Below are 22548 nucleotides of genomic sequence, written 5' to 3'. Positions count from 1 at the left end.
GGTTGACCATTAGATGGCAGGGAGGAGTGTGAGCAAAGGACTTGAGAACAGCTTAGGGCTTAGGAAACCGTTGGTCATGGGGGGCGGGGTTACAGTGACAGGGGACCGGGAGAGCTATAAATACTGAGGGAGGGTTCCAGAAGGTTCCAGTCCCCAGGGGAAGCTCCGGTGACAGGAGGACTGCGACAGTCTGTGCGCTGTGAGGAGAATCTAAACCAGGAGGACTGAGGAGAGAGAACGTCAGGGGGGTGGTCCTGACAGGAAGGACCGCAGAAGGGACGAGGCATTGGGTGTGAGACACCATATTTGTCACTACGACTGATCAGTGGAAGCGCTGTTGGTTTAAGGGCCTAAGGCGGCCACAGTGACGGACCTGTCAGGAGTGTCGACGAGTGAAGAGGGGACGGTGTACGCACACGCGTCCCCAGTTCAGAGTACGGTGTGTGAGAAGCGGCCCTGGAAACGGAGGGCCGTGAGGTAAAGGAAGTGCGGTGTGCTCTGAGGCCGTCAGACGGACGGCGAGTGAAATAAACTTGGACCTGTTGCTCCCAGAATCTGCCTCCATTGTGTCTCTGTTTTTATCTCTGCGCGGTAAGAAGAGGGACCACCCCCCCCCAGCTCGGCCACTGACCCTACATTTGGCGTCACCGCCGCTAATACATCATCTTCTGTGGCAGGCCTGCCTTAAAGGATGGAGAAGGACTTGGACTGTGCTGCTTGGATAATAAATACCTATGGATTACAATTGGCTTACCTGTGGATTACAAATTGGGAGCGCTGTGGTGACTCCGTGGTGCTGACAGAAGATCCAGGGTGGTATCAGGAGCTGCGCAAGATGGCGGCATTACTACAGCACAGGGGAGAGGTCCGGGTGTTTGCAGTCGTGTTGAATGGACTGGGACCCCCTCCAACGTACCCCCGTGGACAGCAGTATGTGCCCGGAGGCCGACGCTCCCATGTACTGGACCCTGGCAGATGGGTGGAAAGGTCTGTCAACGCCCCACCCAGCAGGAGGAGTGGCACAGAAGAAAAACTTGGCTGCGGCTGTCTGATGCCATTCGAGTGCTGCCCAACGGACGGTATGAGATGCTGCGGGTGTCGGGGCATCGGCCGCCTAGAGTGGCAATGGCGGCGAGAGATGGAGCTGCACCAGAAGTCATCTTCAGAACCACAGGCGGGCAGCGGGATGCTGAGCCGGGGAGCGGAGCCTGTGGGGAGTCAGCGAGAACGGCCGCCACCAATACCAGCAGAGGACTTCTCAGCGGAGCCTCCGAGTCCGGAGGGAAGGCCCGCAGTACAGTGGAGCAAGGAACGGAGGCTGCGGGGGAAACCACGTGATGATGGGACGGAGGCCGCAGCGCCGGGGAAGGTGAGAGTACCCCCGGCCCTACCAGTGCCTCCGCAAGCGGCCCCCACCATTCTGCTGCAGCAAGCGGCCCCCTGCACACCGTAAGGCCTAGTTACCACGGGCCCTGTGCTGTATGCGGAGCTGAGCGAGGACCCCGCTCATGTCCCCGAACTACCCCGCCCGGAGTCACCAGTGCAGAGCTCACCCAAAGAAGACGCTGCTGCGCTTCCCCTGCTAATAGCAGCTGCATCGTTGAAATCAGCCGTTACTCCGGCTCCGTTGGAAGTAGTGGATGTGGCCTGTCCTGAGGCCGCGGTTATGCCACTGCTGGAGTCGGCTGCGGCCGACTTAGCGGGCCCTGTGATTCCAGCCCCCGAGGACCCGGTTGTCCCCATTTGCCACCTGACCCCAGCGGCTGCTGGGCCACAGAAATCTTCAGCCGTTTCTGTCTTGCGGTCTTTTTCAGCGTAGTCCCGCCCACCGGACTCCAGGGCCCGTGCTGTTCCCTCCGTGTGGGTAGCGGAGGTGATCAGGAAGAAGAAGGCCTGGGAGCAGGAAGTGTGGAACCTGCTCCACACTCAAGGAGAGGCCGGCATGGAAAAGAAGAGGACTTGAATGGACACCCTCAGTATCCCCGGGGGCTCCACGGCTGTGGGGTCCCTCACTACTAGCCACTGCGTAGTGAAGTAGACTGTCGAGAGTTCGGTGCACTGTAGTGCAGGTTCTGGAGAACAGTTCTAGTTTAAAAAAAAAAATGTTTGATGTGCTGAGTTTGTTTTTAGAATGTTCCTCTTACAGGATGTTATTTGCTGATTTGAAACTTGACAGAACGGGGATACGGAGAAGTGGAGGAGTGTTCAGGTCCAACGAAGGGGGGAGAAAGAAGACTTACAATGATTTTTTTTGTTATATGTTGGTTTTAGAAGCAAATGAAAATGAAAAAAAAATATAAAAATGGGTACTTGTGCTATTATAAAGTTGTTTAATGTATAATATGCCAAAGTAAAACGCAACAGGCCCGGGTAAGGGAAGGTCTGTGGGACCAAAGGAAAGTGTGAGATCCGGTAGGGATCTAAGAGTTGAGGAGGTCTGGGAGAGCGGGACGCCGACCATGACATGTTATTGAAAGAAAGGAAAATGAGTTGGAAGACGTGAGAGAGACAGCCGTCCTAGGTCAGGTCCCCAACACCACGGACACCCCTGAAGGAGGAAGGCGGGCGCTTGTAATGATCTGGAAGGTAAGAGACCTCGATCATGGCGTACCGAATAGTGGAAGGTGACAGTAGGGGAGAGTAGGGGAAGGTACACACCATAGAGAGAATATGGGTGTACCTAGCCCAATTTGAAAGGCGTTGTCATGTGGCATGCGCGCTGATGAGTAGCAGTAGGCTGCTCAGAGCATAGTGCTCCCAGTATGGTTCGACCCCCGCAGATAGTGGGTTTGGCTCAACAGCTGGTCCGACAACAGAATGTAGGTGTAGCTTCAGAACGACGAAGGCAGGGATGACGATTGTCGAGGACGACAATGGACAAAGGAAGGGGGAGTGTAGTGAAGGTGACCTGACGGACGGACGGACTAGTCAGAGTGAAGAAGGAAAGGTTTGCACAGTGTAGGTAGGTGTCAGTTATTACAGTGGGGAAACAGCTAGGAAAGTGTAGTGGACGTGCAGTACCTTGGGTTGACCATTAGATGGCAGGGAGGGGTGTGAACAAAGGACTTGACAACAGCTTAGGGCTTTAGAAACCGTTGGTCATGGGGGGCGGGGTTACAGTGACAGGGGACCGGGAGAGCTATAAATACTGAGGGAGGGTTCCAGAAGGGTGATCAGTGGAAGCGCTGTTGGTTTAAGGGCCTAAGGCGGCCACAGTGACGGACCTGTCAGGAGCGTCGACGAGTGAAGAGGGGACGGTGTGTGCATACACGTCCCCCAGTGTAACGTGCGGTGTGTAAGAAGAGGCCCTGGAAACGGAGGGCCGTGAGGTAAAGGAAGTGCGGTGTGCTCTGAGGCCGTCAGACGGACGGCGAGTGAAATAAACTTGGACCTGTTGCACCCAGAACTTGCCTCCATCTTGTCTCTGTTTTTATCTCTGCGTGGTAAGAAGAGGGACCACCCCGCCAGCTCGGCCCCTAACTCTACAAGAGAATGGTTGGACATCGTAGTGAGACCCTCAGACAAGGGAGGCAATACTGTTTTACTTTCTAGGGAGATGTATGTTTCAGAGGCACAGCGGCAATTATCTGATGCAGTGACATATACAAAATTGAAGGTGGACCCCACTTTTAGGTATATTGGCGAATTGAGGTCATTACTCAGAAAATATGTTTTGAGCAAAGCTATATCGGAGAGAAAGGCAGAAAAATTGTTGCCGGATTTTCCCACGCGACCCCATTGGTACCACGTACCCAAAATTCACAAATCTGCATCCTGTCCCCCTGGCCGCCCAATCGCATCTGGGATAGGATCGGTTACCGAGCCCCGGTCCCAGTATACTGTTTGGTTATTGAGACCTATGCTAGTCCAGATTCCTTCGTATATCAAAGATACTAATGCTTTTTTGAATGTGATACAAGATTTTCAATGGCAACCTGGCTTTCATTTTGTGTCTATAGACGTGGAAAGCCTTTATACGAGAAACCCCAAGAAATTGGGTGTAGATATTATAAGAGAGATACTTACCACAACAGGTAAGGAGCAAGGTTTTGTGAATTTTGTGTGTGAAGCCATGAGCTTCATATTAACTCATAACGCTTTTAGCTTTGATTCTGAGTGGTATCTACAGAATGTGGGTACTGCGATGGGTACCCCGGTATCATGTACGTTTGACAATTTATTTTTGGGTGCCTTTGAAGAAAAATATGTTTATAGTGCAAAAAATTTTTTTCCACATGTCAGGTAATATCTCAGATATGTGGATGACGTGTTCATTATTTGGGATGAGTCAAGGGAATTGTTTGAGGATTTTGTCAGTTACTTGAATGAAGTGAACCAAATGAATATGGTGTTTACATACAATTTTGGTGGCACGAGATTAGAGTTCTTAGACGTATAGTTGGAAATTAAAGAGGATAAAATTTGTACGTCTGTTTATAGAAAACCGTTAGCTACCAACTCCATATTACGTTATGATAGGCAGCACGGTGGCTCTGTGGTTAGCACTGCAGCGCTGGGGTCCTAGGTTCAAATCCCACCAAGAACTACATCTGCAAGGAGTTTGTATGTTCTCCCCGTGTTTGCGTGGGTTTCCTCCGGGTTCTCCGGTTTCCTCCCACACTCCAAAGACATACTGATAGGGAATTTAGATTGTGAGCCCCATCAGGGACAGTGATGATAATGTGTGTAAAGCGCTACGGAACATGTTAGCGCTATATAAAAATAAAGATTATTAATAAAGATTATGATAGTTTTCATCCTCCTAATACTGTGATTTCGTTGCCATACAGTCAGTTTCTGAGGGTCCATCGGTTAAATAATACCCCAGAAGGTTTTGAGAGACAATCAAGAGAAGTTTATGAAAGGCTTACACAACGGGAATATCCTGAGTCATTGCCAGACACTACACTTGAAAAAGTGAAATCCCTATCTAAGGGTAAACAGAGGGGAGTTACACCTCCATATCAAGGGCGAGCTAAAAAAGAAAAGAGGTTTACTTTTTGTTTTCGCTGTGGTCCCATGGATCGTCAGATATGATCAGCCATTAGAAGAAATTGGCATATCTTAGAACAAGACAGGGATTTACAGTAAGTGATACAGTATCTAGGGGGCCCCTTATTTCGTGCAAACGTAGCACTAGAATTAGAGATATTTTGGTTCAGAATCGAATAATAACTAAGCGAGAAACTTGGCTGAGTAGGGGAATGCCCCAAGGGAATTATAAGTGTGGGCATTGTTCCTATTGCAGGTTTCATTGTACAGATCGCATACTGCAGATGGGTGCAGTGAAACATGTTGTTTCAGATTTGGTCACGTGTAAGTAGTTTATGTGATTTTTTGCACTTGTCGTTTCTTTTATATAGGTAAAACCATACGTCCATTATATGTCCGGTTTCGACAAAGTTTTAAATCCATTGAAACAGGTAAAGGGGTCCGGCGCTTAATTGGCCATGTTAGATATGTACATGGAATGGACCCCACTGTTCTTTCCTTTGCGGGATTGAAAAAGTGGTATTACCTCCGCAGGGAGGGAATCTCAACAAAAATTTTGTTAAGATGAGAATCTAGATGGATAATGAATACACAGGCAACAGGACCATTAGGATTTAATGATAGGTTGGATATGGCCATTTTCTTGTAAGGAGTTGGATAAGTTGTATTCAGTAAAGGCTTGGTATTGCTGAGATTCGTTTTTTGTGTTTTTTCTGTGGTAACAAGTTTGGTTATGGGTACATACATAGCCTTAATTTAGAGGTATAATGCCCGTTCTTAGGTCGGTTGTTTAACATTACCAACATTATATAAGAATTATGCACAAAATTTAAGCTCATGTATACATGGTAGCGTTTCTCTTGTATGTGGTTTTATGTATTATTAGCTCTGTTAAATGCTTACAGAATATCTTAGACACACTGGATGCTCTTCCTTAAAAAATTATCTATAATAATAAATGCCCTAAGCAGCTTCCGGGTTGTAACAACTTCCGTCCAGTTGTAACTGGTGACGTCACCGCACACCTCTTGCCCTGTTAACCCTCAACACACACTCCTCCTCAACACACACTCCTGTCACCTTTCACCATCTCCACTCACTCTTTCACTCCACATACGACCCTTTCTCTCACTCCGTCTCTCATACTCACACCGTCATCGCCGCTGCTCCACGATCCCCGACAACTTCTTCCGCCGGTGCCATCCTGGATCCAGACGTTGTCCACGTCAGCGACATGTTCTTGCGGTGACGCCATCTTGAGTATCATGAAATCCCGCGATACTCAAGATGGCGTCGCCGCAAGAACATGTCGCCGGCGTGGACGACGTCGGGATCCAAAATGGCGTCAGCGATATCTCGCTGTAACTAAATGTTTTTTTCCGCTTAGGCGGTATGTTTGATTTCATGTTTTTTATTTGTTTTTGTGTATCTCCACATGTTTTTAATTTCACTTAAGTCACTTAGACAGCAGCTGTGGAGGGAAGAGTTTCTTATATGAACTCGTCACTTCCTCCCATCCTTTGACCCGTTGAAGCGCTCACACAGAGCGAAACGGCCGTTGTCAGCCTTTCGTGCACTCCTTATGTCACTTCCTCGACCTGACATGTTATTCATACAGTGGGGCAAAAAAGTATTTAGTCAGTCAGCAATAGTGCAAGTTCCACCACTTAAAAAGATGAGAGGCGTCTGTAATTTACATCATAGGTAGACCTCAACTATGGGAGACAAACTGAGAAAAAAAAATCCAGAAAATCACATTGTCTGTTTTTTTTTCAATTTATTTGCATATTATGGTGGAAAATAAGTATTTGGTCAGAAACAAAATTTCATCTCAATACTTTGTGATATATCCTTTGTTGGCAATGACAGAGGCCAAACGTTTTCTGTAAGTCTTCACTAGGTTGCCACACACTGTTGTTGGTATGTTGGCCCATTCCTCCATGCAGATCTCCTCTAGAGCAGTGATGTTTTTGGCTTTTCGCTTGGCAACACGGACTTTCAACTCCCTCCAAAGGTTTTCTATAGGGTTGAGATCTGGAGACTGGCTAGGCCACTCCAGGACCTTGAAATGCTTCTTACGAAGCCACTCCTTCGTTGCCCTGGCGGTGTGCTTTGGATCATTGTCATGTTGAAAGACCCAGCCACGTTTCATCTTCAATGCCCTTGCTGATGGAAGGAGGTTTGCACTCAAAATCTCACGATACATGGCCCCATTCATTCTTTCATGTACCCGGATCAGTCGTCCTGGCCCCTTTGCAGAGAAACAGCCCCAAAGCATGATGTTTCCACCACCATGCTTTACAGTAGGTATGGTGTTTGATGGATGGAACTCAGTATTCTTTTTCCTCCAAACACGACAAGTTGTGTTTCTACCAAACAGTTCCAGTTTGGTTTCATCAGACCATAGGACATTCTCCCAAAACTCCTCTGGATCATCCAAATGCTCTCTAGCAAACTTCAGACGGGCCCGGACATGTACAGGCTTAAGCAGTGGGACACGTCTGGCACTGCAGGATCTGAGTCCATGGTGGCGTAGTGTGTTACTTATGGTAGGCCTTGTTACATTGGTCCCAGCTCTCTGCAGTTCATTCACTAGGTCCCCCCGCGTGGTTCTGGGATTTTTGCTCACCGTTCTTGTGATCATTCTGACCCCACGGGGTGGGATTTTGCGTGGAGCACCAGATAGAGGGAGATTATCAGTGGTCTTGTATGTCTTCCATTTTCTAATTATTGCTCCCACAGTTGATTTCTTCACTCCAAGCTGGTTGGCTATTGCAGATTCAGTCTTCCCAGCCTGGTGCAGGGCTACAATTTTGTTTCTGGTGTCCTTTGACAGCTCTTTGGTCTTCACCATAGTGGAGTTTGGAGTCAGACTGTTTGAGGGTGTGCACAGGTGTCTTTTTATACTGATAACAAGTTTAAACAGGTGCCATTACTACAGGTAATGAGTGGAGGAAAGAGGAGACTCTTAAAGAAGAAGTTACAGGTCTGTGAGAGCCAGAAATCTTGATTGCTTGTTTCTGACCAAATACTTATTTTCCACCATAATATGCAAATAAAATGAAAATAAAACAGACAATGTGATTTTCTGGATTTTTTTTTCTCAGTTTGTCTCCCATAGTTGAGGTCTACCTATGATGTAAATTACAGACGCCTCTCATCTTTTTAAGTGGTGGAACTTGCACTATTGCTGACTGACTAAATACTTTTTTGCCCCACTGTATGTCAATAAATTGGTGATTGATTCATCTCGACGAGTGCGACCATTCTTCTGTCTGGATTTCTAATCTTAATTAGTGATCTTTTCTTAATACCTTAAAGCATACTTGTCACCAGATTTATTAATTTGTGAAACTGGAAGAAATGGGGATAATTCCGCGCTGCCAGTCATACAGGATGTAGTAGGAGACCGAGGAGGTTTGAATGTGGTTTTTATTTGTCCATGCATTTCGAGGCACACATGCTTCTTCCTCCAGTGGTCACGGTGGTTTATCCTGAGCAAGAAGCATGTGTGCTTCGAAACGCGTTGAGACATAAAAGCTGCTATCAAACCTCCTCAGTCTCCTACTACATCCTGTACAATTGGCAGCGTGGATTTATCCCCATTTTTTCCAATTTCACATGTTACTTTGTTCTGTGGGTCTTCTCATTTATCTGGGTTCATGACTTTTACAACCTTTTAAGGTGAACATAATCTGCTTTTTTTTTTACTTTTTAGCCCAAATAATATCCTATTGTGCTCATTACCTTTCCAGCTTCTACTATAATCCCAGGTTTCATAATTGGTATATAGGGCCCATTTGCCATACGTGTGTTGAATGGAACCTATACGTGTTTTATGTAGAATGTACAATGTTTTCTGTAGTCTCCCTCTTGCTATTACACAGGGATTTTGTTATAGGCAGTATGTGCTCGTCTCTGGACACAGGGATTTTCTGGTCCCCTAAGTAATGTATCCTTCTTGCATGGTCTTGATCTACTTCTCCTCATGACATGTCTGGGCAAGGTGGATTTATGCCTCGCTGAATGCCGAACCCGGAAGAATTTGGAGCATGGAACCCTTACACGAATGATGCACCCCACTGCTTCATTACAGGTAAAAACACAAGATTAGAAATCTCCCTCTATAAACACCCACTCTGAATGCAATTTTTTAAGCCTCTTCTGAGGAAGCCAAGACAAAATGCATCAGTGACGTTCCTGGTGGTATATGCTAAATATAGTAAACTAGCTGAAGAGCCCGGTGCTGTCCGGGCATAGTAACTAACTGTGGTTAGTTATAACAAATTATAATTATCCTCCATCCCATAGGCCCGTGCCCATATACCCATCACACATCCTCCATCCCATAGTCCCGTGCCCATATACCCGTCATACATATCCTCCATCCCATAGTCCCGTGCCCATATACCCGTCATACATATCCTCCATCCCTTAGTCCAGTCCCCATATACCCATCACACATCCTCCATCCCATAGTCCCGTGCCCATATACCCATCATACATATCCTCCATCCCATAGTCCCGTGCCCATATACCCATCACACATCCTCCATCCCATAGTCCCATGCCCATATACCCATCATACATATCCTCCATCCCATAGTCCCGTGCCCATATACCCATCATACATATCCTCCATCCCATAGTCCCGTGCCCATATACCCATCATACATATCCTCCATCCCATAGTCCCGTGCTCATATACCCATCACACATCCTCCATGCCATAGTCCCATGCCCATATACCCATCATACATATCCTCCATCCCATAGTCCCGTGCCCATATACCCATCATACATATCCTCCATCCCATAGTCCCGTGCCCATATACCCATCACACATCCTCCATGCCATAGTCCCATGCCCATATACCCATCATACATATCCTCCATCCCATAGTCCAGTCCCTATATACCCATCACACATCCTCCATCCCATAGTCCCGTGCCCATATACCTGTCATACATATCCTCCATCCCATAATCCAGTGCCCATAAACCCATCACACATCCTCCTTCGCATAGTCAACCATTATGAAATCATAATGAGCGGCGGGGCTTGCAACATATGATGACATCAGCGTCGCCATGGCAACCATTATGACATCATAACGAGGGGCGGGGCTTGATACACACACACTTTTTCCCCATTATGTAGATAGGGGCAAAATTGTTTGGTGAATTGGAATGCGTGGGGTTAAAATTTCACCTCACAACATAGCCTAGGACACTCTCGGGGTCCAGACGTGTGACTGTGCCAAATTTTGTCGCTATAGCTGCGACGGCGCGTATGCCAATCCCGGACATACATACATACATACATACACACACTTGAGCTTTATATATTAGATTAAAGGTGCTTTTTCAGGAATCCATAAGTTACATTATTTTTATCTCCTTCATATTGATACCTTAGAATTGAGTATGTATCAAAATATTAGATAAATGATTGCTATCTTTATAATATATTGTACCTAGAGATGAGAGAAACCGAAAGGTCGGGGTTCATACCAAACAGTATCCGGTGTTAAATTATGTGGAGAGAGTGAAAGAGAGAGACAGAGTACCAGAACCCGATTTTCCATGGGTCCAATCTTCCCTAATTGTACACAATAAGCTGTACATTCTGCTATGCTCCTAGGTAGCACATGTGGTTCATGGAGCCACTGTGCCAGAAACTGTACCTACCCTGGAGGGGTGTGACTAAGCAGCTACCTTTGTGTTCGCAGGAGCCTCTGATGGTGAGGTCATGGTTTTGCATTAGGTAGCTGCCAGGTGCCATTCCAGCGCGGAGTCCGGCAGTAGCAGCTGACCCAAAGGTCTCAGCCGATATTTCAGACTCCCAGACAGGACAGGGCCGCCACTTGGGACAGTTCATACTGTGCAGACAGGATGGCCACTTGGGACAGGTTTAGATTACGAAGACAGGACAGCCACTTGGGACAGGTTCAGACTGTGAAGACAGGACGGCCTCTTGGGACAGGTACAGTTTGTGCCGACATGACAGCCACTTTGAAAACTGTTCTGGTATTGTCGATATAACCACAGGGTACAGATACCGCTGACGTGGTTACGGACTCAGGTTCAGGCATGGGTATTCAGCTCCCAGGTACAATAGATGTGGTTTTAGGATATGGATGCTGCCAATGCAGTCATAAGAACAAGGACGGACTATGCTGGACTAATGTGACACAAGATACGATAGAGTATAACAAACTATGGACAGGGAACCTGGCATCATACAGTTGCACATCATACCACCTAACATAACTATAAGGGTTACTCAGGTACCTCCCTCTTCTAGGAGGGTGCCTTATATACAAGATGTCTCCCAGCAATTGGCTGTCAGGTATGGGCATTTTGCCATATGTGCGTACTGCCCCTTTAGGAGTAAGGGAGCCCTCACATGCATGCGAGGCACACCATTGGAGCACAGTGCGATGTTCACAGAGGATTAAGGAGGACACGCTCAGGACCATGCTGGAGGGCAGGGGAAATGAGTACTATAGACCCTATAACAGTGATCAAAATAAAAAAAAAATAGTAAATCAAACTCCCCTTTATCACCCCCTCAGTTAGCTAAAATTATCAAAATAATAAAAAAAATTTTTTGCCATTCTTTGCAGTTAGGGTTAGGGTTGAGGCTAGGGTTAGGAATGAGGATAGAGCTAGGGTTGGGGCTAGGATTTGGGCTAAAGCTAGGGTTAGGGTTGGGCTAGGGTTAGGATTGGGGCTAGAGTTGAGGCTGGAATATAGTTGGGGTTTCATTTAGAGTTAGGGTTAGGGTTGTGTTGGGGGTTAGGGTTGTGTAGGGGTTTGAGTTAGAATTTGGGGTTTCCCCTGTTTAAGTACATCAGGGGGTTTCCAAATGAGATATGACACCCGCCATTGATTCCAGCCAATTTTGCATTCAAAAAGTCAAACGGTGCTCCCTCCCTTCAGAGCTCTGCCATGCACCCAAACAGTGGCTTTCCCATACATGTGGGGTATCGGTGTACTCAGGTCCATTTTATCCTGACACCCTTGTGAAAATAAAAAAGTTTGGGTCTAAATAAAATTTTCTGTGAAAAAAGTTAAATGTTCATTTTTTCCTTCCACATTGAGTTAATTCTCGTGAAACACCTGAAGGGTTAATAAACTTCTTGAATGTAGTCTTGAGCACCTTGAGGGGTGTAGTTTTTAGAATGGTGTCACTTTTGGGTATTTTATGGCATATTGACCCCTCAAACTCACTTCAAATGGGAGGTGGTCACTAAAAAAAATGGTTTTGTACAGTAAATTTTCTTGTAAAAATTAGAAATCGTTGGTCAACTTTTAACCGTTATTACTTCCTAACAAAAAAATTATGCTTCCACAATTGTGCTGATGTAAAGGTGACATGTGGGAAATGTTATTTATTAACTATTTTGTTTGACACAACTTTCTGATTTAAAGGCACAAAAATTAAAATTTGAAAATTGCAAAATTGGTACCAATTTTTTTTTTTTAATAAAAAAATGCAAGTCATATTGAAGAAATTTTACCACTAACATGAAGTACAATATGTCACGAAAAAAAGTTCTCAGAATCAGTGGAATTCATTGAAGCATTCCAAAGCTATAACTAGAGTTGAGCGACTTTTGGTTTTTTAGGGTCGCGTTTCGTTTCGTGAAACCCGACTTTTCCAAAAGTCGGGTCGAGCAAGATCGTCCGATTAAAGGGAAAAGTCGGGGTCGTCCCGAAACACGAAACCCAATGTAAGTCAATGGGGAATAAAAGTCGGCAGTGAGAGGAGGACAGGAAACACACCTACAGTGCCCATTTGAATGCCAAAAGCATCAATTCTTCTTACTTAAGCTTGTCAACCTTAATTAACTTCATAATACAAGTTACTCACTGAAAAATGGGGGTTATTTGGCTACAGACTGTGGGGGGGGAGGGCTGGCTCCAGGTTTTCAGGTGCCATGGGCGAAAGAGCGCCCCTTTAACACATACCACAACTCATCATGCTCCGATACGGCAGAGAAATAGCGGTATAGTACAATGAAAAATACCTCACTTTTTACATCTCATGACGAGGCCCATCTATTTCTCCATACAGAATCATTGGTCCCATATAATGTTTGAAACAGTATATGATGAGCTCCACATAATGCTACAGTATATGTTGGTCCCCATGGATGAAGCTCTACTGTCTTATGGGCCCAAATAGTGCTCCAAACATAATGGGCCCCATTTCTAATGCTCTAGTGTATAATGGGCCCTGTAAATGCTGCTCCAGTGTCTGATGTCCACCTTTGGAATGTTCCAGTGTATGGTGGGCCCCATCTATCATTCTTAGACGGTGTTAGGCCCAGTATGGATTGCACGTGATTGCACAAAGGTGAGAAAGGGTACCGTATCCCCAGATAATATGTATGGATAGTGTACACATTCAAAATATATGTCTCAGGAGGCAGGCTCAGACGGTGTTAGGCCCAGTATGGATTGCACGTGATTGCACAAAGGTTAGAAAGGGTACCGTATCCCAAGATAACATGTATGGATAGCGTACACATTCAAAATATATGTCTCAGGAGGCAGGCTCAGATGGTGTTAGGCCCAGTATGGATTGCACGTGATTGCACAAAGGTTAGAAAGGGTACCGTATCCCCAGATAACATGTATGGATAGCATACACATTCAAAATATATGTCTCAGGAGGCAGGCTCAGACGGTGTTAGGCCCAGTATGGATTGCACGTGATTGCACAAAGGTTAGTAAGGGTACCGTATCCCCAGATAACATGTATGGATAGGGTACACATTCAAAATATATGTCTCAGGAGGCAGGCTCAGACGGTGTTAGGCCCAGTATGGATTGCACGTGATTGCACAAAGGTTAGAAAGGGTACCGTATCCCCGGAAAACATGTATGGATAGCGTACACATTCAAAATATATGTCTCAGGAGGCAGGCTCAGACGGTGTTAGGCCCAGTATAGATTGCACGTGATTGCACAAAGGTTAGAAAGGGTACCGTATCCCCGGATAACATGTATGGATAGCGTACACATTCAAAATATATGTCTATACATCAGGAGGCAGGCTCAGACGGTGTCAGGCACAGTATGGATTTGACGGCCCAGATTACATAGCGGAGGAGCAGGGAGAGGTAAAGATTGCAAATGCTGGGGCCCTGCCCAAGCAAGGGGGGCCCACTCGTGGACGTCGGTACTGGCACTGGGCCCCTCATAGTACAGCGGTGTGTCTGACGGCGGGTGTGCACCACCACCGTCAGAGACACTTGATTGCACTATGAGGGACCCTGTGCCAGTGCCCGCACCCAAGAGTCGGCCTACCCACCTGTCCAGGGCAACGGCACTCGCACGGTGTCGTGTGCTAGGTGGTGACCCCGGCCATGGGGGGGGAGGCAGCACAGTTAGGGAGTTTTAGAAAGTGGCATATGTTGATGTTGGACATTCAGCTGATGCAAAAGGCGAAATAGGTGAAGTACCAGGAAGAGGTGGACCAAAGCAAGCCATTTTTCTGTCACCCTATGTGTCATCAGGGGAAGGTGGGACAAAATCCTTGGAAACCCATGCGTGGTTCATTTTAATGAAGGTTAGATCATCCACATTTTGGGTTGACAGATGGGTCCTTTTTTCTGTCAGGATTGATCCAGCTGCACTGAAGACTCTTTCCGATAGCACACTTGCAGCTGGGCAAGCGAGCTCCTGTAAGGCATATTGGGCCAATTCAGGCCAGGTGTCCAGTTTAGCGGCCCAATAGTCAAAGGGGAATGACCTGTGTGGGAGAACATCGATATGGGAGGAAAAGTAGTTTGTAACCATAGTTGACAACTGCTGTCTCCTGTCACTTTCCATCAATGCAGTATTACCAGTTGTGTGAGCGGTATTTGAAAAATCAGTCCACAACATTGTCATGAAACCCCTGTCTCCAACGCCACTTCTGCTGTGTGCACCACGAACACCTCTGCCAAGTTGCCCCCGGCCCGTACGGCTCGTGTGAGAACCATCACTGCTGCTGTGTGCTGGGAATGCCTCAAGCAACCGATTTACCAGAGTTGCTTGTTTATTAGCCAATATTAGGTCAAGGTTCTCCTGTGGCATGATGTTTTGTAATTTGCCTTTATAGCGTGGATCCAGGATGCTGGCCAACCAGTAGTCGTCATCGTTCATCATTTTGGCAATGCGGGGGTCCCTTTTTAGGATCCACAAGGCATAATCTGACATGTGGGCCAATGTTCTCGGTGTCAATGATGCACTGCGAGTGCTGGGTGGAGGAGCACTTTCTGGCAAATCCACATCCCTCCAGTCACGCACAAACCCTGTACCAGACCTTGCCACGCCAACATTTTCACTTGCCCCACGAGATGCATCCTCCTCCCCTAAGTAATCATCCCCATCATCATCCTCCTCCTCCTCTTCTTCCTCCACCTCGTCCAGGAGAGGTCCCTGAGCAGACAATGGCTGAATGTCATCAAGGATTCCCTCCTCCTCTTCCTCCTCATCAACATTGGCTTCAGACGCCTGCTCCTTAAGGTGCGTCAAAGTTTGCATGAGCAGACGCATAAGTGGGATGCTCATGCTTAGGATGGCGTCGTCTGCGCTTACCAGCCGTGTGCATTCCTCAAAACACTGAAGGACTTTACAAAGGTCTTTCAGCTTCGACCACTGCACACCTGTCAACTCCATGTCTGCTCTCAAAGTGCCTGGCCGTGTATCCTCCCACAAATGCATTATGGCCTGCCTCTGCTCGCACAGCCGCTCCACCATGTGCAGGGTGGAGTTCCACCTTGTTGCAATGTCGATAATGAGGCGGTGGTTGGGAAGGTGGAGCAATCGCTGCAGCTTCTGCATACGAACGGAGTGTACAGGCGACCGGCGGATGTGCGCGCACAGTCTTGGCACCTTCTGGAGCAGGGCTGTTAACTCCGGATAATTTTTGAGGAAGCACTGCACCACCTGGTTCAAGGTGTGAGCCAAGCAAGGTATGTGGCTGAGTTTTGAAAGGGCTATGGCTGCCACAAAATTACGGCCGTTATCACTAACTACCTTGCCTGCCTCAAGATGTACACTGCCCAGCCATGACTCAGTTTGTCGCTTCAAGTACTCGGCCAGCACCTCGGCGGTGTGTCTGTCGCCCAAACACATCATCTGCAACACAGCCTGCTGACGCTTTCCACTAGCTGCTCGATAGGGGGACAAATCGTGTGCAACAGTGGCAGCTGCAGATGGAGTGCTCGTACGACTGCGCTCTGTGGACGAGCTTTCGCTTCTGGAGGAGGAGGAGGAGGAGGAGGGTCGAACGCCTACAGCCAACTGTTTCCTATACCGTGGGCTAGGCAGCACTGTCCCACCACCGCTGTCCCCTGTAGACCCTGCATCCACCACATTAACCCAGTGCGCAGTGATGGACACGTAATGGCCCTGGCCATGCCGACTGGACCATGCATCAGTTGTGAGGTGCACCTTTCCGCTCACTGACTGCTTGAGTGCATGGACAATGCGGTCTTTCACATGATGGTGGAGGGCTGGGATGGCTTTGCGAGAGAAGAAGAGGCGACTGGGTAGGTCATAGCGTGGTACTGCATAGGCCATGAGTTCGCGGAAAGCTGTGCTTTCCACCAACCGAAAGGGCATCATCTCAAACGAGATTAGTTTGGCAATGTGGGCGTTCAAACCCAGTGTACGCGGATGAGAGACTGAGTACTTTCTTGACCTACTCATAGTGTCTGGGAGGGTGAGCTGGACTTGAGAGCTGCATATGGTGGAAGTAGCGGTGGACAGGGCGGACTGAGAGAGGGTTGATAATGGTGATGGAGTTGGTGTTCTTTCTGATGGCCTAGAATCAGTCTTTCGTTGATATAACAGTGGGATTCCCTGACTGCTGTGGTCTTGCAACGACACCTCAACATTTGCTGCTGTGTTAACCGGTGGGCTTACAGTGGGGGAAACAATGTAGCGTTGCTGACTACCTTCGTTGTGATCAGTTGCACATGTGGCACTTGAGGTTTGGTGTTGTGTCCACGCTTGCAAGTGCATGCTGGTTAAATGTCTAAGCATGCAACTGGTATTTAAATTTTTCAGATTTTTCCCTCGGCTAAAGGTCTTTGCGCACTTCTTACAGATAACCTTGGCCTGATCATGAGGATTTTGTTCAAAAAAGTGCCACACTGCACTCTTCCTACTTTGGCAGACATTTTGCGGCCTAGCACGCTGTGATCTTTTGACCCTCTGGACAAGCTGTCCAGCAACTCTTTTGATGTTTGGAACCTGTCTTTGGAGTGCTCCGGGCCTGCCAGATAACAGCTGTTGCGATGTCGATGTCTGCTGTGGATGCTCCTCATCTGAGCTATTGGAAGCAGCACCCTCTTCCCCCAATGGATGCCAATCTGGGTCAACAACTGGGTCATCCATCACCTCCTCTTCTATGTCATGTGCACCTTCCTCAGTGTCACCGTGTATGGTGGTATAGTGTGCGGGAAGGGGCACCTGAGTCTCATCAGGGTCAGAATCTGGCTCTGTACACTGCGAGGACAATGTAGTGCTCTGAGTGAATGTACCAGCAGAATCATCCATCAGCGGCTGTGCATCAGTGCACTCCATGTCAGATTCATCTTGGCCTGGGTAATTCACCATTTCACTTGATAATCCAGGCATGGTATGTGAAAACAGCTCCATGGAGTAATCAGTAGTATGGCCTGCGTCATCCTTCAATCTTGGTTGGGGTGAAGGACACAAGGAAAGGTGTGGTTCATGAACATGAGCCTCCAATGACGACTCAGTGCTTTTACTTTTTACAACTGAAGAAGAGGAGGCGATAGAGCTGGAGGCTGAGTCAGCAATGTAAGACAAAACTTTTTCCTGATGCTCTGGCTTTAAAAGCGGTTTGCCAACTCCTAGAAAACTAAGCGTTCGAGGCCTTATGTAGCCAGACGATGACGCAGGGTCAGCACCTCCTGCATTCGGTCCTATTTTGCTCTTGCCACTACCATCAGATCCACCACCAACACCATCATTACCAGCTGCCAACCCCCGCCCAATTCCACGGCCTCTTCCACCAGCCTTCCTCATTTTTGGTAGAAATGTAGACAAAATCCAACAAACTATATAGTAATGTAAAACAAGGTAAAAGGTGTCTATAGGACAGGGGAGATTTTGAATTTCTGCAGACACTTGTGGACACTGGACACTTTTGGATTGTGTGAGGCCCACTGATATCTGAGCGCTATGTGACAGGCTCGATGGCACAGCTGTGACCAAAGTGACTAGATGATAAGGGAGATTTTGAATCTCTGCACACACTTTTGGACACTGGATGGACACTTTTGGATTGTGTGAGGCCCACTGATATCTGAGCGCTATGTGACAGGCTCGATGGCACAGCTGTGACGAAAGTGACTAGAGGATAAGGGAGATTTTGAATCTCTGCACACACTTTTGGACACTGGACACTTTTGGATTGTGTGAGGCCCACTGATATCTGAGCGCTATGTGACAGGCTCGATGGCACAGCTGTGACCAAATTGACTAGAGGATAAGGGAGATTTTGAATCTCTGCACACACTTTTGGACACTGGATGGACACTTTTGGATTGTGTGAGGCCCACTGATATCTGAGCGCTATGTGACAGGCTCGATGGCACAGCTGTGACCAAAGTGACAAGAGGATAAGGGAGATTTTGAATCTCTGCACACACTTTTGGACACTGGATGGACACTTTTGGATTGTGTGAGGCCCACTGATATCTGAGCGCTATGTGACAGGCTCGATGGCACAGCTGTGACCAAAGTGACTAGAGGATAAGGGAGATTTTGAATCTCTGCACACACTTTTGGACACTGGACACTTTTGGATTGTGTGAGGCCAACTGATATCTGAGCGCTATGTCACAGGCTCGATGGCACAGCTGTGACCAAAGTGACTAGAGGATAAGGGAGATTTTGAATCACTGCACACACTTTTGGACACTGGACACTTTTGGATTGTGTGAGGCACACTGATATCTGAGCGCTATGTGACAGGCTCGATGGCACAGCTGTGACCAAAGTGACTAGATGATAAGGGAGATTTTGAATCTCTGCACACACTTTTGGACACTGGACACTTTTGGATTGTGTGAGGCCTACTGATATCTGAGCGCTATGTCACAGGCTCGATGGCACAGCTGTGACCAAAGTGACTAGAGGATAAGGGAGATTTTGAATCTCTGCACACACTTTTGGACACTGGACACTTTTGGATTGTGTGAGGCCCACTGATATCTGAGCGCTATGTGGCAGGCTCGATGGCACAGCTGTGACCAAAGTGACTAGAGGATAAGGGAGATTTTGAATCTTTGCACACACTTTTGGACACTGGATGGACACTTTTGGATTGTGTGAGGCCCACTGATATCTGAGCGCTATGTGACAGGCTCGATGGCACAGCTGTGACCAAAGTGACTAGAGGATAAGGGAGATTTTGAATCTCTGCACACACTTTTGGACACTGGACACTTTTGGATTGTGTGAGGCCCACTGATATCTGAGCGCTATGTGACAGGCTCGATGGCACAGCTGTGACCAAAGTGACTACAGGATAAGGGAGATTTTGAATCTCTGCACACACTTTTGGACACTGGATGGACACTTTTGGATTGTGTGAGGCCCACTGATATCTGAGCGCTATGTGACAGGCTCGATGGCACAGCTGTGACCAAAGTGACTAAAGGATAAGGGAGATTTTGAATCTCTGCACACACTTTTGGACACTGGACACTTTTGGATTGTGTGAGGCCCAATGAATATCTGAGCGCTATGTGACAGGCTCGATGGCACAGCTGTGACAAAAGTGACTAGAGGATAAGGGAGATTGGATTGCTTTTAAAAAAGCAGTTTGCGGAGCAGTGGGTAAACAGCAATGCAGGAATGTCAGGAAGCCTTAGAAGGCAGCCCAACAACCAACACCACTGATACACCACTATATAGCCTCCCCTTGCACTGCACACACAGTGACTGGTGTGTTGTGCAGGCCAAATCGCTAGCAGCAGAAGCAGTTTTTTTGTCTTCTTCCCTGCCTAACGCTCTCCCTACAGAATCAGCAGCAACCTCTCCCTATACTAAGATCGGCAGAAGTAAGATGGCGGTCGGTGTGCACGCCCTTTTTTCCCCCCTGTGACGCCCACCAAAGCAAGCCAATCACTTGCATGCCCTTCTGAAAGATGGTGGTGACCCGTGCCTATGTCATCACGTTGCCCACAGTATCCGTGGATCCTGATTGGCTGAAAAAGAGCGCAAAACAAACTTTTGAAACGCGACTTTGGCTCGTAAGTCGCCGACCTCGTGGCCGACCTCATCCTAGGGTCGGGTTTCGTTTCATGAAACCCGACTTTGCCAAAAGTTGGGGACTTTTGAATTTTTTCGACCCGTTTCGCTCAACTCTAGCTATAACCTCATAAAGTGACAGTGGCCAGAATTGTAAAAATTGGATTGGTCATTAAGGCCAAAATTGGCTCGTTCACCAAGAGGCTAGCATATCTGTCTATTTATTGTAATATTTTGTACAATCAATGTAATTTTAGTTTTAAACTTTTATTGTACATTTGGTAGAGTTGAGCGAAACAGGTCAGTCAGATTCAAAAGTCGCCGACTTTCACCAAAGTCGGGTTTTGCAAAGCGAAACCCGACCATAGCATGAAGTCGGCCATGCGGTCATCGACTAGAGCGCCAAAGTTGTTTTTTCCAGAATGCTTGCAGGCGCCTTTTCTCAGCCAATGAGCAAGGATGCACACTGTGGGCAACGAGATGACATGGGCAGTGGCCACCACCATCTTAGGGAAGGGCAATGCAGTGATTGGCTTGCTTTGGGGCGCGTCATAGTGTCTATAAATGCCCTGACCGCCGACTGCCATTTTACTTCTGCTGATCTTAATAGTAGGGAGAGGTTGCTGTTTATCAGTAGGGAGAGAATTAGGGCTGTAAAAATCTAAGACAAAGTTCTTGTGTGCTTGTGCTGATAGCGATTGTGCTGTACAGTTAGTGTGCAGTGACAGGGGAGGAATTTCTTGTGTGCAGCAGAGCTGGTTATTAGGGTGCCTGATAGCTGCATTGCTCTGTGTACACAATTGTGCAGACTGCTTTTTACACAGCACTAATACTTTTATTCTTTTTTCTGCACAGTTACCGAGCGTTCATTTTTTTCCCACACCATACAGAGCTGTACGCTCCTCACACACTACCATGTACCGGCTGGTATCACGGACAAATGCATGCTGACTATCTGTGTGTGACTCCGGAAATATATACGGAGATTTAAATTTTTCCCTACACCATATAGAGCTGTACGCTTCTGATACAGTCCCGTATATCTGCTGTTTGTATTACAGTCAAATTCATACTGAGAGAACATCTGTGTGACTCTGGAAATATATACAGAGATTTAAATTTTCCCTTACACAGTATACAGCTATACGCTTCTGATACAGTACCATATATCTGCTGTTTGCATAACGGTCAAATCCATACTGAGTGAGCATCTGTGTGTGATTCCGGAAATATATACTGAGATTTAAATTTTTCCATACACCGTACACACCTGTATGCTTCTGATATAGTACAGTATATCTGCTGTTTGTAAAACGGTCAAATCCATACTGAGAGAGCATCTGTGTGTGACTCCGGGAATATATACGGAGATTTAAATTTTTCCCTACACCGTATACAGCTCTATGCTTCTGATACAGTACCGTATATCTGCTGTTTGTGTTACGGTCAAATTCATACTGAGAGAGTGTCTGTGTGTGACTCCGGAAATATATACGGAGATTGAAATTTTCCCCAATACTATATACACCTGATATCTTCTGATACAGTACCCAGCTTTTTATATTCTGGTCTAATCCATACTGAGCCTGAGAGCATCTGTGTGTGACTCCTGAAATATATACGGAGATTCAAATTTTCCCCAATACTATATACACCTGGTATCTTCTGATAAAGTACCCTTTTACTGATTTTAATATTCTGGTCTAATCCATACTGAGCCTGAGAGCATCTGTGTGTGACTCCTGAAATATATACGGAGATTGAAATTTTCCCCTTCACCATATACAGCTGTACGCTTCTGATACAGTACCATATATCTGCTGGTATTTTGGGCACATTTTCCCAAACGTGAGGAAGTATGGTGGAAGAGGCCGCATACGTGGGCGGGGGGGCAGCTGGTACTGATGGTGGTAGTGGTGCATCTGTTGGTAGTGCCAAAAGCACAATAGCACCTAAGGCAGGAGGTGTTGAGCCTGTGTCATTGTCTGGCTCCAGAAGGCCTGGAAGGCTCCCTTTTCTGGGAGTAGGTAAAGCCGGAGCATCAGGAACAGGTTTTGGCTTACATTGCCGAAACAGCCTCCAGATTTATCGCCTCCTCTTCTGGAGTGTCAAAAAATGCAAGCACTGAGTCGTCAGTGCAGGCTCCTGGTCAAGAACAACACCTTTCCTTGTGTCGTTCAACCCCAACAAAAGTGAAGGATGCGGCAGGCCACACTTCAGATTACTCCCTGGAGCTCTTTTTCACATACCATGCCTGGGTTATCA

The sequence above is a fragment of the Dendrobates tinctorius genome, unplaced genomic scaffold (assembly GCF_039654945.1).
Source record: "Dendrobates tinctorius isolate UK_male_01 unplaced genomic scaffold, ASM3965494v1 ptg000332l, whole genome shotgun sequence".
Taxonomy (NCBI): domain Eukaryota; kingdom Metazoa; phylum Chordata; class Amphibia; order Anura; family Dendrobatidae; genus Dendrobates; species Dendrobates tinctorius.
Note: the sequence above shows the minus strand (reverse complement) of the source record.